The sequence below is a fragment of the Ambystoma mexicanum genome, chromosome 1p, assembly GCF_040938575.1.
Source record: "Ambystoma mexicanum isolate Mex_15411 chromosome 1p, UKY_AmexF1_1, whole genome shotgun sequence".
In the NCBI taxonomy this organism is placed as follows: domain Eukaryota; kingdom Metazoa; phylum Chordata; class Amphibia; order Caudata; family Ambystomatidae; genus Ambystoma; species Ambystoma mexicanum.
The window spans coordinates 491,529,157-491,552,283 of record NC_090921.1 but is presented as its reverse complement, the minus strand read 5'-3'; the positions used below and the strand labels follow the sequence as shown (position 1 = coordinate 491,552,283).

The 23,127-nt window shown below is 47.7% G+C and overlaps 1 protein-coding gene across 2 annotated transcripts in view; it reads left to right on the top strand.

Moving 5' to 3' along the window:
• The window catches only part of LOC138573535 (lysine-specific demethylase 4B-like), a 2,173,569-nt gene that overhangs the window by 730,730 nt on the left and 1,419,712 nt on the right, over positions 1-23,127 (top strand). The gene's annotated exons all lie outside the window — the stretch shown is intronic.

Here is a 23,127-nt window from a genome sequence, read left to right as displayed (position 1 = left end):
AGATTGCCCAGAACCAGAGCTGCATTACCTCTCTGCACAACGGGAGTGAGCCTGCCGCCCCTTTTTTTGTTGAGGTAATGCATGGCCACTGTGTTGTCCGTCATGATCACAACACTCTTACCGCACACAGACGGCAGAAAAGCCTTCAGAGCCAGCCTGATGGCCCTCAGCTCTAACAGGTTTATGTGGAATTTGGACTCTGACAGAGACCAACGACCACTGGCGGTCAAGTCTGCAGCATGAGCTCCCCATTATGTGAGGGATCACTAGAGTCACCTCCAGCCACGGTTGCCAAAATGGCTCCCCCTTCATCAGGTTCCCTTCAGTGGCCCACTATAAAAGATCCTGGGAGACAGAGTGGAATCTGAATGGGATCTGACATCTTGCCTGAGAACTGCGACCACTGCATCTTGAGAACCCATTGCAGGGATCTCATCCGCAGCCTGGCTTCTGGCACCAGAAAAATGCAGGATGCCATGAGGCCGAGCATTCAAAAGCCAGGAGACTCTGGGCATGTTGAAACTTGTCCACCATCTGCACAATGTGATGAGCCCTCACCTTGGGAGGCGAGCACTTCCCCAAGGACGTGTCCAACGCAGCCCGATGTACTAGAGCTGTTGGGAAGGTGTCGGATGAGACTTCTTGAAATTGAGGGAGAAGCCCAGTCTGTGGAGGGAGCGGCAGGTGAGACCGAGTTGATCCAATGCTTGCTCGGAAGAACGTGCATGGATCAGCCAGTCGTCTAGGTAGGGGTAGACGTAAATCCCCCCTCGCCCGAGATACACTGCCACCACCACCATTAGCTTGGTGAAGACCCTCGAGGCTGAGGTCAATCCGAATGGCAGGACCCGGAACTGAAAGTGCGAGTCGCCAGCCGCAAACCTCAGGTACTTTCCGTGCTTGGGATGAATCGGCACATGAGAGTAAGCATCCTGTAGGTCCAGAGACACCAACCAATCCTGAAGTTGAAGGGCCTGGAGGAATTGTTAAAGAGTGACCATCTTGAACTCGTCCTTCCTGAGAAGTTTGTTCGATCAACGCAAGTCCAGGATGGGTCTCATTCACCCGTCTTTCTTTGGGATTAAAAAATAAGGGCAATACCATCCCTTGTTCCTCTCTGCTACAGACACCAGTTCTATAGCGCCTTTCTCTAGCAGGGTCAAGATTTCCTGCACAAGGAGCAGATCTGGAAGCTTCAAAGAGAGATTTCCTGGTGGATTGTCGTGAGGCCGCTTTAGGAAGGTACAGCAGTAGCCGTGGGCTATTGTATCCAGAACCCACGCATCCGAAGTAATGGCTCGCCACTCTTCGAGATGCTGAGACAGTCTGCCCCCAACCGGCGAACCATGGGGCATGGCCTCATAACTGTTTTGGAGTGGCTGCGGCAGCGCCTGAAGGAAAAGAGGCAGCTGCCTGAGCGGCTTTGGCACCTCTAGTTCTCTGACCACAACGGGTACTTTTACGCTGACCTCCTTGACTGGCGGCTCCTCTCGTTCTACCAAGGAGGAGTAGTAACGAAAAGAGCCTCCCCTCCACTGCTGTCCCCTAGGACGAAAAGGTGGAGGTTTACGCACAGCTGCGCTTAAAGATTTTGCCGCAGCTTTTGAGGTCTGCAACCTCTCAAGGCTCTCGTCAGCCTTGCTGCCAAACAAATGCACGCCATCAAAGGGTATGTTCAAAAGACGGGCTTGCACATCCGGAGCAAAACCCGACTTCCGCAACAACGCAAATCTGTGTATAACGGTGCTCGCAGCCATGGACCGGCTAACACTGTCGGCTGTGTCCAAACCCAACTGAAGGGATTCACACATGGTATTCTTGCCATCTTGTACGAGAGCAAGGAACCCACCCCTTTGTTTCGCCTCGGGAATATGTTCAGTCGCAAGAGAACCAGTTCCACATAGTGTGTGAAAATCTTGCCAAGGCACAAGTGGAGTTGGCTGATTTCAGCACCATACTCCCCGCAGAAAACACCTTGCGTGCCCAACCGTCAAAGCGTTTGTCATCCCTATCAGGAGGGATGGTAGGGTACGCTACGTGCCTCGAGGTGGCCGTAGCCGCCTGAACCACCAAACTCTCTGGAGTGGGGTGAGATTAAAGGTAGCTGGGGTTGCTACCGGAAAGGGCAGTATTTTTTAGATAACAATTTGTAGCTGCCGGAAGAGATTGGGGGGCCTGACAAGCAGCCGCCACCCTTTTATGCAAGGTTAAATGAAATGGCAACATCGGGTCAGAGAACGGACCTTGATCTAAAAATGTCCGTTAAGTCATCCTGAATAAAAGCTTCAGGAGGACTGGACCAACCAAGGTATTCAGTTACTCTAACCATAAGTCTCCTGTATGACGACTCGGCATTAGCCCCAGGCTCAGGCCTGCCAAATTCCACCTCAGGCGAAGTGTCTAGGTCATTAGTGTCATGAAGAGATTGTGGCCAATTTTGGCCAAAAGGCCCGGAAGGTGTGGAGAGCACCGATGGCTTCGGAAGCACGTCTCTTGCGACCATCCTGAGCCTTGTCCGAACGGGATCTCGAAGGCTCCCGATGTGGATCGCGCCGAGGACTCGAGCCCGAAGGCGTACGAGCCACGGATCGAGACCGTTCCTTGCCGGCTTTGTTAGAAGACGCAGACAGAACTGTGCCCTGCGATAGAAAAAACACCAACATCTGCTCCCTAAAGGCAGCCCATTCCTCTGGAATCGAGGACTTAGACGGACAAGCCACTTTCCTCGCGGCTCCATCCTTCGAGGAGGACGGGGAAGGCGACCAGTGATGGCGCTTCCTAGAGTGCCGAGACGAGGATGACGAATGGCGGGAACCACTCCGGAATCGAGACCCCCAGGACTCCTTCCGACACGGAGAGTCGCCCCTCGAATCATCAGTGGACATACCCTTGCACTTGGATTTACGGGACTTACTGGGTTTAGAACCCCAACCTACCTGAAACTTTCCCTTATGCTCACGCAAGGCCTTAGCAGTTAGCGACTGGCATTTGGAACAGTCGTCGGTGTCGTGACTCTCACCCAAGCACCACAAACAAATGCGATGCGGGTCAGTAATCAACATTTTGACTTGCAGTCCCGGCAAGTCTTGAAGCCAGACCGCGGAGTCAGAGGGGTCAAGGAAGACATATTCACAAGGAATACACGAGGCGTGCCGAATCTCTGAAGCAAACACGTTTGTGGAAAAAAACGGAACGGAGGCTACGGGCGACGTTCGTCCTATTTATAACATTTGGTGACGTCGCCCTCGTCCGAGGCCTTCGAGGGACATCAATCCGAGGCCATCGATGCAGGACGCCCTCTGCCGAAAAAGTTTCCTAAGTACACAGCTGTGGACATTATATGTCAAAGATGTGGAATACGTTGGAGGACACAATCCATTTGAAATGGCAGCTTGAAAATTGCGAGCCGTGGGAAAAGACAGTGGCATTATTTTACCATATTTTATGTCAGGGGTTGCCTGAACCAGTACATAGGCAGATGAAAAAATAAGTAGGGATGGAACCGAAGCCATGGGCTGAGATACAGTTGACAATAGTACACCATTGTCGATAACAAGAAGATGAAAATAGAAAAATTGAGGAAAATGTGTCAAAATATGCCATAGAAGAGGTGGTATTGACAAGCGGAGAAGGATTGGGAATGCAGGAAGCAATAGGTACATCACAGGCAAATAATCAGTGCCTGATTTACCAAGGTTGTTATGGTTTTACGCCATTAGGCAGAGGTATGGGTTATAGCAGGAATAGGAGGCAGATTCCAGAATAACAAAAGCGGGTTCCAAAATGCACAGAACAAGAACCAGAGTGCTCAGGGAGGATTTACCAGAAGGGCCCCCCCAATATGTTGGAATTGAGGGATGACAGGACAAATTGCGCGCGTATGCGAGAGCAGAGGAGTGTATAAAACGGCCTTTTCCAGAGGGAGGTGGGGGGACATCTTATTCACCACCTTAGAGCACACATACCAGAGAGGGCTTTGGCCAAGATCTCACATATTACCAGGCACAAGCACCGCAAGTACAGCAGGGGCCACAGCAGGGACAAGCACAAATGAATCCACCCCAGGGGCAGTCGCAACAGGCCCCTATGCAGACACAGCAGTATGCGAATACAGGGCAAGTACTAACACCTAGAATAGGAGGTGTCAACTGTGGTAGGAGGAAATCCTTTCAAGGGTACGGGGATGAGCTTGGACCCACAATAGGACAGCACAGGGTGACTTGATGTGTTCAGTACTATCTGTGACACCAGACCCCCAAGAAGGACCAAAGGGCGATGTGACGATAGGAGGCAAATCTTTTACTTTTCTTGTGGACACTGGGGCAACTTGTTCATGTATACGGGAGGGAAAGTATCCAATGTCAGAATGTCGGGCATTGCCATGAATGCTGAAGGGTTCTCTGGAGCTACGAATCTAGTTACTTTTACTGATAAATTACTGGTCTCCATAGGAGAATGTGACATGTCCGTCCCTTTGTTATATTCACAACAGACACCAGTTAACATTTTAGGAAGAGATTTAATGACGAAACTAAATATGACTATTTCATTTACGGATCAAGGAATAGTGTGTGCCACTCCAGGAATACACTATTTAAACGTGGGATAGTTCATACTGGCGTTCACAGGGCAAGTGGCTCTTCTGGGCATTCCAGTAGATCCAGAGATTTTTCTATATAGAGTAAGCATTCTGTTAACATGGATACCTGGTCTGGTAGGAGAAATTGTGAGGATGCCTAATGAGTTTTTATTTAGACCACAAATACCAGGATGAGGAAGGTGGACAGACTATTTCTATAGAATTGTAAGCAGCTATAGTACGAAGAGAAATGGAAATGCTCGATGGGATAGACGTTGAGGGTAGACCATGGAGAACAGTGATGGCTCTTGAGGAGGGGTACAGACTGACTGACATAACCGATGAGGATATGTTCAGGGAAGCCGAAGCGATGACAAAGTGGTGTTCTTCATGAGCATTACATATTGGATAAGGATAGAAAAAAGGGAAGTTCCACAGAGAATGGCGATAATTTGGCAACAACCAGCATTTTTTCAGGAGGATCTTGAAAAGGTGCTGACTGCCCTATGGACCACAGGCCCCTATGATGTAGGTTTATTGATAGGGGAGGTTAAAATAAAGCTTAAGCCAGGAGCAATTTAACCCCGAGCAAAACAGTACCCCATGTCTCAAGAAGCTGATTAAGGTATATTTCAGCACTGATGAATCATGGGATTCTGGTGCCATCAGAGTCATCGTGCAATACCGTAGTGTATCCGATTAAAAAATCTAAAGGGGGGTTGTGGAGATTTATCCAGGATTTGAGACCTCTTAACCAGATTGTAGATGCTGAGTTTCCTTTAGTTCCTAATCCTGTAACAATACTGTGCAGCATTACAGTAGAAGCTCAATACTTCACAGTGATCGATTTGAAAAATGTGTTTTTCATGATCCCACTGCACAAAGACACACAAGACCTGACTACCTTTACGTTTAGACAAAAGAGACTAAAACATACTCGTTTGCCTCAAGGTTACTGTTAGTGCCCATTGATCTTTAACAGGGTCCTTCATATGGACCGAGACAATATCGATTTTAAGAGTAAAAGTGATACAGTAGGTAGATGACCTATTGATTTGCAGTAAAACAGAGGATGAGTGTAGGCAAGAGTCTGTCCAATTGATGACTATTTTAGCAGACAAAGGATACAAGGAGAAAAGTACAGTATTGTCAGGAGGAAGTGTTGTGCATAGGTCAGTTAATATCACATGAAGGAAAGAAAGTGACAACTGAAAGCACCTAGGCAATTATGGAATCACCAAAACCGAACACAGTGAGACAAATGCAACAGTTTCTGGGTTTGTGCAATTATATTAGAGCTTGGGTATTTGATTACAGCACGTACACAAAGCCACTTCTGCAAGCATTAAAGAAAACACAAGTCGGTAAAGCAAAAATAGAATGGACTCAAGAAATGGAGGAAGGATTTCAGGAGTTGAAAAAAGCTATTTGTACAGCCCCCATTTTAGGGATTCCCAATAATGGCGAGGAATGTTATTTGTTTTCACATTCAAATGGGACAGTCATGACAGCAGTACTTACACAAAGAACCACATTTGGGTATAAACCTTTGGTATATTACAGTGGGATTTTAGACCCAGTAATGAGAGGACACGTCCCTTGCGAACAATCTTTGGCGGCTGCCGCGTATGAAATTGAGAAGTCCACAAGTATTGTCATGAGCTGTTCTATGACCCTTTACGTGGAGCATTTGCCTTTCTAGAAAAACCCAAGGGCACATTGACATCCCAAAGAGCTTCAGCTTACGAGGTAATGATTTCTAATTCAACAATTAAAATTGTAAGATGTAAAACAGTGAACCCAGCCACGTTTGTAGCTGAGCCCGTAGAAGAAGGTGATCATGTGCATAACTGTGCCAATTATGTTGAATATGATGATATACCTTGTGTGAAAGAGAACGCTTTGGCGGGAGGGGAGATTCTTTTTAATGATGGTTCTTCGAAAATGGATCGGACTAGTGGGGAAAGGCATTCAGGCGCTGCAGTAGTAGTAAGACAGATTAAATGGAGAATTTTAGGTGGTTGTGAGTGCAAGGCTACGTCTAAATGTTCAGCGCAAGCAGTAGAATTAGTAGCACTTATTGTCGCGCTTGAGAACCATGAGGGGCAGGAAGAGACAGTGTACAGTGACTCTGCCTATGTGACGTCAACCGTACACACAGGATTCTCACGTTGGAAGAGGAGGGGCTATTTCCGTGCAGACGGCTCTCCAGTGCAACATGTGTCCTTATTGGATAGACCCATTAAGACACTACAACTCCCAGTGGCCATAGCGGTTGTAAAATGTGCATCACATACTAAACAAACAGACATTGAGAACGCATCCACAGACATAGAAGTCGAAAGGATTGCATACTCTCTGGAAATTTTGAGTTTTGATACTGAGGATATTAAAGAAAATCTGATTACAACCATGTTAATATCGGAGGGGTTTAATATGCTGTCGATAACCCAATTAATAGAGATTCAGGGGAGAGCACCACAGGAAGAGTACGAACTGTGGAAGCGAAGGGGGTGTCCTTTATCCCCCACGGAAGCTTTATGGCGACCAGAAAGTACTGGAAAGCTAGTGACTTTATTAAAATTCGCTCTTGAGAAGGCTGCATTAACCCACGCATATAACTAGAGAAAGCCTTGCAGCCAATATTGCAGAAGACTGGTTCATTACTAATTTTTTGTAACACGTTGCACTGTTTATGGTGAATTGCATCGTGCGTCAAAAGTTTACTGCTGGGCATACACTGAGAATGATTAGAGGAGTAATACCTCAACCTAATGGTCCGTTTCAGCATTTACATATCAACTATGTCGATATGTTGCAGACATGTAATGGATATAGGTATAGTGGTGGTGTGCCCCTTTTCTAGGTAGATCGAAGCAGGTCTGTGTGCACACCCTGATGCCACTTGCGCAGCAAAGTTTCTAGTACGCAAAGTTTTCCTGCGGTGGAGTGTGCGAAATACTAAGATCGATAATGGGCCAAATTTTGTCAATGAGGTATTCAAACAACTAGGGCTTTTATTAAGTATAAAGCACAAGTTCCCGTCTGCGTATCACCCACAAGCGAACAGGGTATTTGAGAGACTCAATGGCCTCATCAAAGAGAGGATCGCCAAGATTAAATTGACTTTGAAAAAAGGGTGGCTGTATTGCCTACCCCTGGCTTTATATGCCCTTTGGAATCAGCCAGGTTCAGACCACCACCTCACCCTGCACGAGCTAGTGACAGGGCGTCGAAGGATAAAGCTACTTAAACCTACGTCCAGGATCAGGAATGATGCCCAGAGTGTCGCCAAAACTCCAGGTGACGAGATGCATGATTATTTGACATGTATGGCTACCAGTATTTCTTTCATTTCAGATCAAGTCAAGCATCGGGGGGGGGAAGGTCTAGGAACATGGAAGATAATTCGGCGACCAATCCAAGTGAACTATTACCACCACCTTAGTTATGTGTTGGGGACCTGATTCTGATTAAAAACTTGACCGGAAGTGGCATGACCCTTGATTGAATGGCCCATTTCTTGTTGAGGAAGTTTCCCATTCTGCTGTTAAAGTTTCGGGAAGATGAGTTTGGCTGCATCTGAACGACGTGAAGATTTATAAAGGCAGGACCCTCCCTCCCACCATTGCTGATCTAGGAGCAAGACAAGAAGAATTTCTCCATGTGCAGACTCAATCGATGACTTAGAAGAAGGACGATAAAGCAACAAGTGATTAACACGTACTTTATTTGTACTGGAATTCAATAGACTCTCCTTGTATATTTTAGCAGGTAGTGCAAGGAATTGCAGAGAAATTCCAGAGGTTGAAATTAACTTTTAGAAATATATTGAAGCAGTGAATAATGCATCAGAATTATGCCTAAACGTTAGTTCTTGATCAGAAATAGGAAGAGAGATTAATTTCCAGATTCTTTTCATGGAGAATTTCTGTTTTAAGTGATAAAAATACATGATACCTGCCAATAGTGACATTCATCGACTTGTGGTTGCTGTCTTTGTGTTCATACTTCAATCTTAACAAAAGGGGGTCTGGGAATCTCTCTACCAGCACGAACACAGCCCAGTGACCTGTTCTTGGGTGAATAACCCCTGGGAGAGACTCTAACAAGTCTTTAGCTCACTGTCCTTTTCACAGAGAAGAAATTTCCACGCATATCAGCCTTTGTCCTGCCCAGGGGCAGTCCAGCACCGAAATGCTAGGCAATTCTCCTCTGAACAAGAGTACCATCAGTAACCCCATACACGTGTTTCAGCCTTGTTAGGCATCATCAGTGAGGTGAAACTGTTGCCTCTCTAAGAACAGTGAGCAAGGGGTCCACGTCTGGATTGCCCTGTTAACTTAGGGTGAAACCCAAAGTTAATGTATGCAAACAAAAGGGGGTCTGGGAATCTCTCTACCAGCACAAACACAGCCCAGCGACCTGTTCAGGACAAAGGCTGATATGCGTGGAAATTTCTTCTCTGTGAAAAGGACAGTGAGCTAAAGACTTGGTAGAGTCTCTCCCAGGGGTTATTCACCCAAGAACAGGTCATTGGGCTGTGTTCGTGCTGGTAGAGAGATTCCCAGACCCACTTTTGTTTGCATACATTAACTTTGGGTTTCACCCTAAGTTAACAGGGCAATCCAGACGTGTACCCCTTGCTCACTGTTCTTAGAGAGGCAACAGTTTCACCTCACTGATGATGCCCAACAAGGCTGAAACACGTGTATGGGGTTACTGATGGTACTCTTGTTCAGAGGAGAATTGCCTAGCATTTCGGCGCTGGACTGCCCCTGGGCAGGACAAAGGCTGATATGCGTGGACATTTCTTCTCTGTGAAAAGGACAGTGAGCTAAAGACTTGGTAGAGTCTCTCCCAGGGGTTATTCACCCAAGAACAGGTCATTGGGCTGTGTTCCTGCTGGTAGAGAGATTCCCAGACCCCCCTTTGTTTGCATACATTAACTTTGGGTTTCACCCTAAGTTAACAGGGCAATCCAGACGTGGACCCCTTGCTCACTGTTCTTAGAGAGGCAACAGTTTCACCTCACTGATGATGCCCAACAAGGCTGAAACACGTGTATGGGGTTACTGATGGTACTCTTGTTCAGAGGAGAATTGCCTAGCATTTCGGCGCTGGACTGCCCCTGGGCAGGACAAAGGCTGATATGCGGGGAAATTTCTTCTCTGTGAAAAGGACAGTGAGCTAAAGACTTGGTAGAGTCTCTCCCAGGGGTTATTCACCCAAGAACAGGTCATTGGGCTGTGTTCGTGCTGGTAGAGAGATTCCCAGACCCCTCTTTGTTTGCATACATTAACTTTGGGTTTCACCCTAAGTTAACAGGGCAATCCAGACGTGGACCCCTTGCTCACTGTTCTTAGAGAGGCAACAGTTTCACCTCACTGATGATGCCCAACAAGGCTGAAACACGTGTATGAGGTTACTGATGGTACTCTTGTTCAGAGGAGAATTGCTTAGCATTTCGGCGCTGGACTGCCCCTGGGCAGGACAAAGGCTGATATGCGGGGAAATTTCTTCTCTGTGAAAAGGACAGTGAGCTAAAGACTTGGTAGAGTCTCTCCCAGGGGTTATTCACCCAAGAACAGGTCATTGGGCTGTGTTCGTGCTGGTAGAGAGATTCCCAGACCCCCCTTTGTTTGCATACATTAACTTTGGGTTTCACCCTAAGTTAACAGGGCAATCCAGACGTGGACCCCTTGCTCACTGTTCTTAGAGAGGCAACAGTTTCACCTCACTGATGATGCCCAACAAGGCTGAAACACGTGTATGGGGTTACTGATGGTACTCTTGCTCAGAGGAGAATTGCCTAGCATTTCGGCGCTGGACTGCCCCTGGGCAGGACAAAGGCTGATATGCGGGGAGATTTCTTCTCTGTGAAAAGGACAGTGAGCTAAAGACTTGGTAGAGTCTCTCCCAGGGGTTATTCACCCAAGAACAGGTCATTGGGCTGTGTTTGTGCTGGTAGAGAAATTCCCAGACCCCCCTTTGTTTGCATACATTAACTTTGGGTTTCACCCTAAGTTAACAGGGCAATCCAGACGTGGACCCCTTGCTCACTGTTCTTAGAGAGGCAACAGTTTCACCTCACTGATGATGCCCAACAAGGCTGAAACACGTGTATGGGGTTACTGATGGTACTCTTGTTCAGAGGAGAATTGCCTAGCATTTCGGCGCTGGACTGCCCCTGGGCAGGACAAAGGCTGATATGCGGGGAAATTTCTTCTCTGTGAAAAGGACAGTGAGCTAAAGACTTGGTAGAGTCTCTCCCAGGGGTTATTCACCCAAGAACAGGTCATTGGGCTGTGTTCGTGCTGGTAGAGAGATTCCCAGACCCCCCTTTGTTTGCATACATTAACTTTGGGTTTCACCCTAAGTTAACAGGGCAATCCAGACGTGGACCCCTTGCTCACTGTTCTTAGAGAGGCAACAGTTTCACCTCACTGATGATGCCCAACAAGGCTGAAACACGTGTATGTGGTTACTGATGGTACTCTTGTTCAGACTAGAATTGCCTAGCATTTCGGCGCTGGACTGCCCCTGGGCAGGACAAAGGCTGATATGCGGGGACATTTCTTCTCTGTGAAAAGGACAGTGAGCTAAAGACTTGGTATAGTCTCTTCCAAGGGTTATTCACCCAAGAACAGGTCATTGGGCTGTGTTCGTGCTGGTAGAGAGATTCCCAGACCCCCCTTTGTTTGCATACATTAACTTTGGGTTTCACCCTAAGTTAACAGGGCAATCCAGACGTGGACCCCTTGCTCACTGTTCTTAGAGAGGCAACAGTTTCACCTCACTGATGATGCCCAACAAGGCTGAAACACGTGCATGGGGTTACTGATGGTACTCTTGTTCAGAGGAGAATTGCCTAGCATTTCGGCGCTGGACTGCCCCTGGGCAGGACAAAGGCTGATATGCGGGGAAATTTCTTCTCTGTGAAAAGGACAGTGAGCTAAAGACTTGGTAGAGTCTCTCCCAGGGGTTATTCACCCAAGAACAGGTCATTGGGCTGTGTTTGTGCTGGTAGAGAGATTCCCAGACCCCCCTTTGTTTGCATACTTCAATCTTACCCTGCTCTTGTTAGAAGAGACATTAATATTCACACTTTTTAACAGGATCCTAAAAGCAGTCCAGTGATAAGGAGACTCCTCATTGCAATAATTAAACAAATTGTATAGTTACAAATGTAAAAGAAACTCAATGATTGTTTTAAAAATGATTAATGAAGAAAACAACACGATTATAGAAAGATCACGAGTTCAGCAAGAAGTAAAATGGCACAAGAAATGGTTGTCCAGATTTCTATACATAGTATATATTTGCATGATTGTTCTCATAATTGTTTCACAGTCCCTATTATCTCAATAGTTCTACTGAAGAAAGAGTTCCTATGATATTCCCAACTATGAGTATGAATGATGACAATTTCTTTGGTATCTATGGATATGTTAGGAGACATAAAAGAGAAACAGAGGAAGATAATGAAGGAATAAATACCTATCTAGATAATTCAGCTCACATGGGGAATAAAATGTGGTATCAGCACATGCGACAGGTGGGGGAAAGAGCATCTGATGGGCGTTCCTACATCTGTTCTCTCATCCCCTATGCCATGAATAAAGTAAGGACTTTCATTTCGAAGGAGGTATCGGCATACAATGCGAACTGCCTCAGCCATCTTGCAGCATGGAGTACTCCTGGACAGTTCCAAGGAAGCTAGGCGACCTAGCGATGTAGATGTAGATGGTCGTTTCCATACCAGAATGACTATAGCAAGACCATACGAAAGGAGAAGGAGCCTGGATGGACAGACAAAATGCTTGTGTATCCTACTGCAGGACAGGATGAGGTGATCGTTGAAGAAATGAAGAGAATTAATTCTTCTGATGTGATGGAAATAGCAGGATCGCCAGGATGTTTGGAGCGATCACACTATGGACGAGTGCACACCAAGAAGGGATGGGAAGATGTGCAGCTCATCTGCTGAAAACAGAATACGTACAAGAAAAGCAGAGCGTGCATGATGGATGCTTAAAGTCATGGGCTAAGCACTCCAAGTTACTGACAATGGTAGAAGACGAATCAGGTCCAGTAGTTGTAATCCCATTGGATAACGCGACAATATGTTTTTAAAGCCATGGAAACAACCATGTGGGACATAACAAAGAATGCAAAACCACAATTGATGTTCCCGGAATGAGAAAAAGGACAGCTGTCCTTATGGATCGATACTGGGCTTATGGATCTAGAGCCTATATGAAGTTGCCCAAGAATTGGGGGGAGTGTGTTCCCTGGTGCTCATCCATGTTCCAGCATTAGTGATTCCTCAGAGCAATCCAAACATTGATGAATTTCCAAAAGTGGATGACCATTTGAGAAAAAGAACCCTTCGAACTCTGACGGACGAAATGAGAACATTATTTCTCAGCCATATCAATAACAGCGTATGAAACTATTCCTGATGAGCACAAGTTGTTCAGCAAGACTGCTATGCTAATGACAGCTATATTTATGCCTGGAATTCAAACAGTGGCGAACGCCAGATGGTTGCAAATCACCAGATGGGAGCTTCTGCAGACAATCAATGCTACCATAAAGGGATTCAACACCATTAAATAAAAGCTGAGGGCCATACGATTGATGACCCTTCAGAATAGATATGTCCTTGATATGATCACAGCGATGGAAGGGGGAGTGTAAAGCTCTGGGTTCCCAATGATGACTCTGGCCTATCTTGATGTTCCAGTTGTTCCTTTAATGAAGTTCCAGTACATCTTTATGGTTTATCATGTCAGGTTCATCTGAGCTCCAGGCAAACATGCACCAGCATCCTCCCAGGTAGGCTACATCTCACCAACTCTCATTCAGAACTCTCAACCATACAACAACATTCTCACCAGCAAGATTCCATGTCAGTCACTCAGCATTCTACTCATTCTGCAAAGACAACATGGAAACCTAAATCACTACAGGGAGCTTGTGGCAAAATTGGGCCATCATGTTGCACATTCATACCTTCTCACGATGGCCAGAATGGGACCTTGGCAGAGGCCATATCGATGTTGACAGACCTGAATACCAAGATGGAGAGACAGATGACATGCAAGATGACTGTTGGTTTACCTCCTTGTTTTAATGAATTCCTCATTTGTTGGCAAATCTATTCAAGGTTCTTGGAAGTAATACTGGTGCTAGTAATGTTTGGATTCTGTATAGTCAGCGTGGTGGTTGCCCAATGCAGGAAAACAGCAAAAAAGGTAGTAGGAATGAAGATCATGTTTGATGCCAAAGATGAAACAAGCGCCAAGGAGCTGACTGATGACGCTGTAGGAAAATACATAAAGGCTAGCATCGTAGCACCTGAGGGAACGAAGTTTCTGTATCCAAAGAATCATAAAAAGTATGTGGGACGGTGGGTCTATTGTACCCCGAATGGACAATGTAACTACATGACCTGGAGTGAAGATGAACATGTCAAATCAGCAGGCACCCTGAGGGGGTGATGAAAATATGGACACCTAAGAAGCACTCCTTCAAGTGAAAACACCAGGATGCAGAAACACTCAAGGAGGTGATTGAGGACTCGACCAGAGGCAGGAATGCGGAGGAGCAGCTGTATAGCTCTGAAGGAGATCATGCCTCACTGGAGTTTTCACAAAGATCGGGGTCATCTCATGCTTACTGTCGCACATTTATGTACAAATTCACGTGTCCCTTCTGTAACGAAAGGGCATGTTTTTTAAAACTCAATTATGGCTACTTGTTTAACTCGCTCGCCTGGTGTCTAATCTGCCGTGGTACCTGCCGTGGTACCTTGTGGGATCAGTCGCTTTGTAGGCGCTGGCTCCCACATGGGGCCACACGCAGATAGACTTGTGCAACTATGTTCAGTTCACTACACTCACCTTGTTCCTTTTTTGTCCACACACATGTTGGACGGAGGTTTTCTACTGTTCTTTCTGCTGTACTCGTGATCCCTGCTTAACAAGGAGCACCTGAGAGTTATTTATCATAAATTGAAAAACTTACCTTGACTTTGATTTACTTATGCAAATAGAGTGCACCTTCACAAACAACCTTTTCCTCTATGCCTTTCCCCCATTCCACTCATTCTGAGAATGAGTTCTGTGTTGTATGTGGTGACTGACTGAACGGTCATCCAGGATACTCATAACCCCTCACTGGCCGACAAGATCTTAATCTCAGCTATATTGGAGCTTGCTTGGAAGAGCCGATTTCCTTTTTTCCTCACAGCGTTTCTGGAGATGCTATCTCAACAAGGAGGGGGAAGTGTGTCACCCATCTCCTCGATCGCTGAGCTTAGTGAGCTGGTTCCTTCCACATGTCCCAAATAAAGGAGTAAGCGTGCAGTCACTGAGCCACTGCCAAGAACATCAATCCTCTGAAGTGCTCGCTGGATCATTCATGTTGCACTTAGCCAGTGGTGGGATTCAAGCACAATCATTGAGGATATATCTGGCAGCAATAGGCCCTTACAGGAGAGCTCAGGATATAATTTTCTCTACATCCAATCTGGTGATTCGATGACATTTGTAAATCCTGTTGCAGATGTATCCCCAGTTCAAGTCCCTCAGCCTGTGTGGGAATTGGTTATTTCGCAGAAACCGTTCAACCCTATGACCCTGGCGAATAGAATGCTAAGTGACATGGAAAACAGCTTTTAGGACCATATACTACATTCCACAGGAACAAGGTTTTAATGCATACTCATCCCAGAAAGTAGTCTCCTCTTTCCACATCAACCAGATCATCTCTTTACCATTGTTTATTCCAAACCCTCAGTGCCAAGCATAGCATGTCTTGCATTGCCTGAGTATTATAAGGGCTCGAAGGTTTTATCTAGAGAGAACTAGGGGGTCGACAGGCTTTTCATCACTTATGCTGGAACTCAACCTTGTTCTTTGGCGTCAGTAGCAATCCTCGCGCACTTGATTGCAGCATGCATAGCAGTAGCCTATTCTCTGCATAATAACGCCATTCCAAAGGATCTTCATTCAAATACTGTTAGTGCTAAGGCCATAGACATGGCATACCAGAAACCGGTTCTGTGGTCTGTGACTGTGAAAAAAAGCAATGTGGGCATCATCCTCCACCTTTTGCAAGCGCTACTGTGTGGACAAAGGTATCAGAACTGATGCTATGTTCAGACAGGCAGTTTTTCAGAACCTCTGTGCTTAGTGTTAGACCTTCTACCCCAGGGTGAGGATGTTAATCTCCCATGAAGTATGAAGGAAAGGGCATGGGATGTAGGAGTAAGGAAAGGTTACTCACCATAGGGACTACTGTCCTCCTAGTTCTTAGTCCCCTTTACTCTATACACCCCTTACCCAGCCCCCTTAAAAAATCGGCATCTTACGTGGTCACATATAACATGGGAAATAGGGACTGGCGGATGTTGCTGGTGGGCGGAGCCGCGCACACCATGGCCACGCCACACACATGCATAGGATCCGCCCCCAAATTTAAATATGGAGTAAGGTTTTTGCTGTGCAAATCCCCATGGGACGAACACCAATGAATTTAGGAAGAAAGAGTACTATGGACTACCGAGTACAGTAGTTAATAGGGTTAGTAACCATTCCTTTTTTTTTTTTTTTAAATATCACTTTTTATTGGCATTTTAACACATGTACTGAACAACAACAAAAGGAAATAAAACAGAGCGAAACAGTACAGCAGGGAGGTAGCAGCATTGTACATAATATGAAGGCATTACATTGGTAGGCATTAATAGCAGGTTTAGGTTCTTGACTCTTAGTGCAGGGTTAAGCTTAATGATTGAGTGTCGACAGAGGCAGGTTGTGGAGCATGGTCTGCTCCATTTAGCTGTAGGCATTGTCGTATGGTGTCCAGTCACTCACAGCAGGGGAGGGTCAGTGTTTCATGCACCACCTAAATAAAGGCGGCTGGCAGACCACCCCCTATTGTTCGGCATAGTCAAAGAAGGTGGACCAGGTATTTTGAAATGTCCCCCATGTTCCGCAGGCGAGAGCATTTCGGCCACCACATTGCAACCACTGGGCCTTCATTTTGCTTCCACAACCGGGCAATGGTAATCTTGGCTGCCGTGAGGAGGTGGGTGACTAGGTCTGCGAGGTGCCCCATCAGTAGGGAATGCTCGCCCGTATCCCTCAGTAACACAATCCCCGGGTCCCAGGGTATTGTCAGCCTGTGATCAGTCTGACATGTTCCAGGACCTCCCTCCCGAATTTGGTTGACTTCGGGCAGGTCCACAAGAGGTGGAACAGCGAGCCCGTCGCTTCACATCCCCTCCAGCACTGTGATGACAACACCGAATTGCTCTTGTTCAAAATCTCTGGGGTGATCTTCACCGCCCCCTCCTTATTAGTCACACATTTAGAGCTCTTATGCATGAGGGACCAGATGCGCCCCCAATCACCAATAGAGGGTCACCTTTCCCTAGGAGCCTGTAGAGGAGCAAGATTTTCCCCTCGGCCCGCTGATGTTAGGGTGCATTGCAGTGCATTGAGGTCCCTGCCCCCTTTTCATTCTTGTTCTTTGCTGCGACTTCCAGTGCCGGAGCTGGGCGTAGCTGAACCTTTCCGCTTCCTGGAGTTGTAATTTTGCTTTACATTCTTCAAAGGATAGTGGCATCCCGCCAGCAAAGAAATCGGAGATTTTCATCAATCCCCCATTCCGCCATTTGTGAAATTCTGCTGGGCGTGCCTAATCCAGGGCGTGAAGTCTGAGGTGTCCCACACTGGGTTAAGGGGCCCCATTGAACCTCTACTGCCCTATCAGCTTGCCGCCCTTTTCCAGCACTGAACCATGTTCTTGGTGGACGGTAGCAGGCAGGTTCCCGGAGCACCGCTGGCTGTCCAAAGGTGTGGCAGGGCCGAGAGTGGAGTCGAGCTCCATTATTCTCCAATTTGCCTCCCTCGAGGCTGGTTAGTAGTAGCCTGCCAAGCAAAGGAGTGAGAGTTGCACTGCTAGACAATACCTAGAAGCGTCCGGGACACCAAGGCCACCTCCCGGGGCCCCCCAGAGCATGATTCGTCTAGCTATCCGTGGTTCTTTCCTACCCTATATGTATTTCATCATCCGCCTTTGTCATTTTTGGAGCTCTCCTTCATGGATGGTCACTGGTAAAGCAAGGCAATGGTAGATAAGCCTCACAGCTAGGTTCATTTTGAGACGGTAATCCTCCCAAGCCACGATATCTCTTGTTTGTGCCACTGATCCATGTCATTCAATAAGTACCTAAATAGCTGCGGGAAGTTAGCTCGGTACACTTTCTCGATTTTATTCGGGATACAGACTCCTAGATAAGTAATGTGGCTTTAGCCCAAGGGATGAGACCCGTGTTTGTCATTGCTTTCCTGCGCCGCGAGAGCCGTTTACCCCCAAGACCCTTGATTTCGCGTAATTGACCCTAAAGCCAGACACCTCCCCGAACAACGAGACCTCCTGCCAAAGGGCTTCCAAAGAGCCATCAATCTGAGTTAGGGAGATGAGGTAGTCATCGGCATACAGGGAGACCTTGTAGCAGTCCCTGCCCACTCGCAGCCCTTGAATTCGTGAATTGGCACGGATTCTGGCTTCAAACGGCTCCATGGAGACAGCGAATATTAAAGGTGATAGTGGGTAACCCTGGCGCGTGCCCCTCACGCCATTCATTCTCAGGGATGTTGGTAGTCGGCCAGGATCCATTTAATGAACTTTGGCCCAAAGCAGGTTAGTGTCTTGCCTATGTACCCATAGTCTAGTAGATCAAATTCTTTATGAGCGTAGAGAGAGACCACTGCCAATTCTATTCCCGCCCTTGAAGCGCTTCCAATTAAGTCAAGAGTTTGCCTGACGTTAACCTGAGTGGTGCGGCCCAGGATCAAACCTGTTTGGTCCGGGTGTATCAGGTCGGGGAGGACCCCAGTGAGTCTAGTTGCCAGGATTTTAGAGAAGATGTTTGCATCATTGTACATTAGCGAGATGGGCCGATAGGAGGCACAGTCCTCTGGGTCCTTTCCTGTGTTTGGAATAAGCACTGTTAGGTATTCCTCAATGGATTGCGTAATGCTCCTCATGGCCAGGAAGGAGTTAAAGAGGACCATTAGATGAGTGGCTAAGATATGGGCATAAACCTTACAGAATCGCGCAGTGAACCCATCGGGGCTGGGGCCGCATTCTTCAGAGTTTTGATTGCCTTTGTCACCTTCTCCATCGTTATGAGGAGAGAGTCTGCAGCTGATCCGGATCACTTCCCCCTGGGGGAGCAGTTGCCAAATTGAGGTTTGCGTCGCATCCTCAATTGGGGCCCCAGACATTACCTCCCTGTGGTGGTCCATCATTTTATCCCCCTCCAAGCCCAGCACGGATCCGTCTGGGCCTCTTAGTGTGTGGATGTTGTTTTTAGTGCGTTTATTTCAGTTTATACACCAAGAACCTGTTTGCTTTGCTAATGTTCATGCAGTAAAATTGTTTAGCGTATGTGAGTGCTCTGTGGATTTGTCCGCTGGGTGCATTTCCAGCACAGAATTTGCTTTTTTGAGCTCTCTCCCTGTTTTCGTGGTCTGGTTCACTTTGTGTGCCCCTTCCAGTTCCGCCACCTTCTCCTGCAGCCTGGCCTGTTGTTAGTGCCCAGTTCGTCTTTGTGTTGCAGCACATGTGAATAGCACCCCCCACACCACCGGCTTCATGGCATCCCAGACCATTGTATCGGAGCAACCACAGAGGAGTTTTCCCTAAAATAACAAACAAGGGCCTTAGATATTTCCTCCTTAATTACTGCATCCTGAAGTAGTGAGTCTTGCAACTTCCATGGCCTTTGAGTCTGCTCACTCGAACCTGGGCTAACACCGAGGAGTGGTCAGACATCACCCTCAGTTGAATTTGAACACCCTCCAGACAGGAGACCAGCTCATTGGACATGAGAATCAAATCTGTACTAGAGAGGCCTTTGTGGACGTGGGAAAAAAAAATATGTAGTCATGCACACCTTTATTGGAGAGGCACCATAACGTCCACCAATCCCACCTCCCTCAGGAATTCGACAAATCCTATTGCTCGTGAATAATCTTCCCTCGAGGGCGGCAGGGTTTTATCCTTGTTTGAGTTAGGGACTAAGTTGAAGTCTCCTCCTATGAAGAGCCGGCCTTCCACGAATGCAGTAATGTCTGGGGTGAGGGTGCGAAGGAAGTTGTCTGTGCGCTGTTTGGGCAATAGATGGAGGTGAATGTTAGGGCTTGCTAAAGTAGATAACCCTTCACTAATAGAGTAGGGTCCTGCCTCACAGTAACCTTTGTCAGTGGTACCTCCTGGCTAAAGAGTAAGGCAACCCCCCTCATTGTTTCCCCCGAAGTGGTGCATTAACACCAAGTGAATCACCTAAAGTGTATGCACTTCTCATCAGCTGATAGGAGGTGCGTTTCCTGCAAGCGGACTATATCGGCGGAGAGCTAGGTCTGTCTGCACTCCTCCGACTTTCGTTTGCCGGGAAGGTTAAGGCCCTGCACATTCCAGGTCGCCATGCAAAGTTCCATAGTAGAATTGTCTGCAATGGACATCCAACAGTGCTAAGCTTGCCTTCCCCAATCCTGGTCCCCTGCCTTTTGGCTTTAAGAGAGATTGAGTTCCATTTCGCCGCACTATGTAGTGCTGTCTGAATAATTCCCTGCTGCCATACACTCCCCTTAACATTTCCCCCACAACAAATTTCCCCCATAGTCTCCCACTCGCCCCCCCTAAAGAAATGGAGAATACATGAGCCCAGCCCACAACCCCCAGGGCAACCGGCTAAGTACGCCACAACCCACCTTAATAGAGACATCAAGATGCCCCTTGATGATACACGTAAACACAGCCAACGCGCCAGAATGGCTACTCAATTCACCACGCACCAGCTTCAGGCGCATATCAGTATTATATCCGCGCCAGTTCGTGTCCCCTAGCAGTTGTTCATCCAGGGAGCGGTATATCTGTTCCATTCGGGACTCGCCATTACTGTTCAGGTAGGAACACCAGAGACATCCCTCTGGACCCTGAGTCTTCTGCACCCGGCATAGGCGAATCCCGCTTTCAGGCGAGCTATTCCGTGTCAGTGATTGTCTCTTTTCTTGCTCTTGTAGGTTAGGCCCTTGATCCTCCACCTCCTGTCAACCCGGATCCAGGGCTTTGTAGTGCCCTTCAGGGGGGCCTCACTGGATGCGGGACCGCCTTCACTGCCATCATCCCCGCCAGCAGGGTTTAGGAGTTTTTCCGCCTCCTTCATGGTGCGTATTTTTCATTGCTTGCCCTCAAGGTTGAAAAGCAGCGCAGTGGGGAATCCCCAGCGGTATAGAACCTTTTTCTCCCACAACCATTACGTTAGCGGTTTTAGGGACTTCCTTTTCAGCAGTGTGGTTGCGGCCAAGTCCTGGTACAGCGAGATCGAGGTATCTCTATTGGATAAGAGCAGAGTTCCTGGCTTCTTGCATTATCTGCTCTTTGACCCTATACAAGTGAACTCTCGCTAGGACATCCGGTCGGGTCACTAGCGCTTGCCTTGATCTGGTGCAATGCACCCTGTCCAACTCCAGTGGGGCGCTGTCAGGAAGAGTTCGAATAAATCGGAAGAGGTCTCGGGTGATGTCCCCCGACTCTACGTCAGTGATGGTATTTGGAATCCCACGCAGGCAGATATTATTACAGTGGGAGCAGTTTTACATGTCCTCCTGCTTCAGTTACAGGGCCTCAACACCTGGCCTCTAGTGCGGCGATCCTTTCTGCTCCCTGTCCAATCGCATAAAACTGTTTCGCACAGCGTGGTCTCAATCTTGGCTATTCTGCTTTCAACCTCATCCATGCATTCATCAAGGCCCGTGATTGAGCTCCTCAGTCCCTTTTTGGTATTCCTTGGTCATGGCTGCCAGGAGGTCCTGTAGGTATGTCTTGGTTACAGCTTGTGCGAGAGGGTGAGCAGCAGGCTCAGAGCCCCCTGCCTATATCAGTGCTTCAGTATGTTCCCCCCTTTTCGGCTTCTCCATGGCACTCGCCATAAGTAAGGTGGAAATGTCAGTTGTTTTAGGGGTTTTAGCTATCCCTCCTAGCGGTATCAAAAAGTCTCCTCTCCGCTAGCTCCACGACACCTGCGGTTGTGTTCACCACGTGTAGCCACCGTATGCCAGCAGGTCAAGCTGTGCTTACCCCTAAGTGGCGTTGCCCCCTGTGATTTTGCTGCTCTCAGCTGCTTCCGTGCATGAGTGGGCTCCACAGAGGATTCATATAGGGCTGGCCTCCCGTGCAGTGCCTCTCCTACACTCCCGGGAGTCATGGGGGATCGCCACTCAACCTAGTAGCAGGTCCGCCCAGTCCCTCTTGAGCTCCTGCAGGCCACCTGTGCCGCACTGCCCGCCTCTGTTCGGCCCCCGGGGAGTATGGTGTTTGTTTGCAGGGCTCATCAGGCTGTAGCTTCAGGATCTGCTGGGTGGGTTGCTGCCAAAGTTCGGTGCAGACATCAGTCTAAGGTTGCCAGGGTTGGGAGAGCTCCCCGGGCTCTAGCTACATTGCTGGTAGTTTTCCCTGCAGGTTGCCTCAGTGCCGGGGCCCCCCGCCACCGGTTGGCTTCCTGCCAACTCATCCTTTGACTTGGTCACTTTAGTGGGAGAGCAGCTAGCTGGCACCACAGCACAGTCGAGAGTCACTCCCCGCCATCTGTGGGACTCTCCTCCCGTGGAGCTCTATGAGGGTCACTGCTGTGGGCGTGAGACGGCTCTAGGAGGCAGGCTCAGCGGATCACGGACGGGTTGGTAATTATCACTGGGAGCGCATCAGCAGTCCCTCATGCGTCCGGGTCTCTGATCGCCGAGTCCCATCCGCCAGCTTGGTTGGTGCGTGGTGTAAACGGCTTTGGCAGCCCCAGGATTGGGAACTGGCTGCGCAGGAGAGATTGCGCTCAGGCCCACCAGTCTCCACACCGTCCCCCGTCCTGGCGAGCAGTTTCTTCACAACCTGAATGTTTCCAGAGAATACAAATTTTACATGGAGCGAACAAAATCTCCTGGATACTGAGGCCATCTTTTCATGGCCTATGGTGGACTGATACCTGGCAGTGAATCTGCTAAAGCAACCACTGCCAGATGGATCAGTCTCTAAAGTTTTCAACATTCGAGTATTAGAGCTTCCGCATAGAGCAAGCCCACTCCTCAAGGGCCAAGGCAGCACGTGTGGCTTTTTAAAGGCATGTTCCATTTTGGAAATTAGTTCGCTATCAGGATTACTCTCTTGGCTTTTTGGACTGATTGGATACATCTTCTACTCTCTTGGCTTTTTGGACTGCTTGGATACATCTTCTACGAAAGATACATCTTTCCGCTAGAAGTTCTTCACAACTTGTTTCCTTGAATCCTGTTGTGTATAAGCAGTCTCTTACAAACAATGTATTACTAGGACCTTGCAGTCTGTTCCCTAAATTTTGGTAAGGTGGGGAGCAGGATGATAGAGCAACGAATAATTACTTTATTGATGATTCCAATTCCCTTACTCCTTACCCTTCCTCCTTCACAACTCCCAACATACCACCCACAATAAGC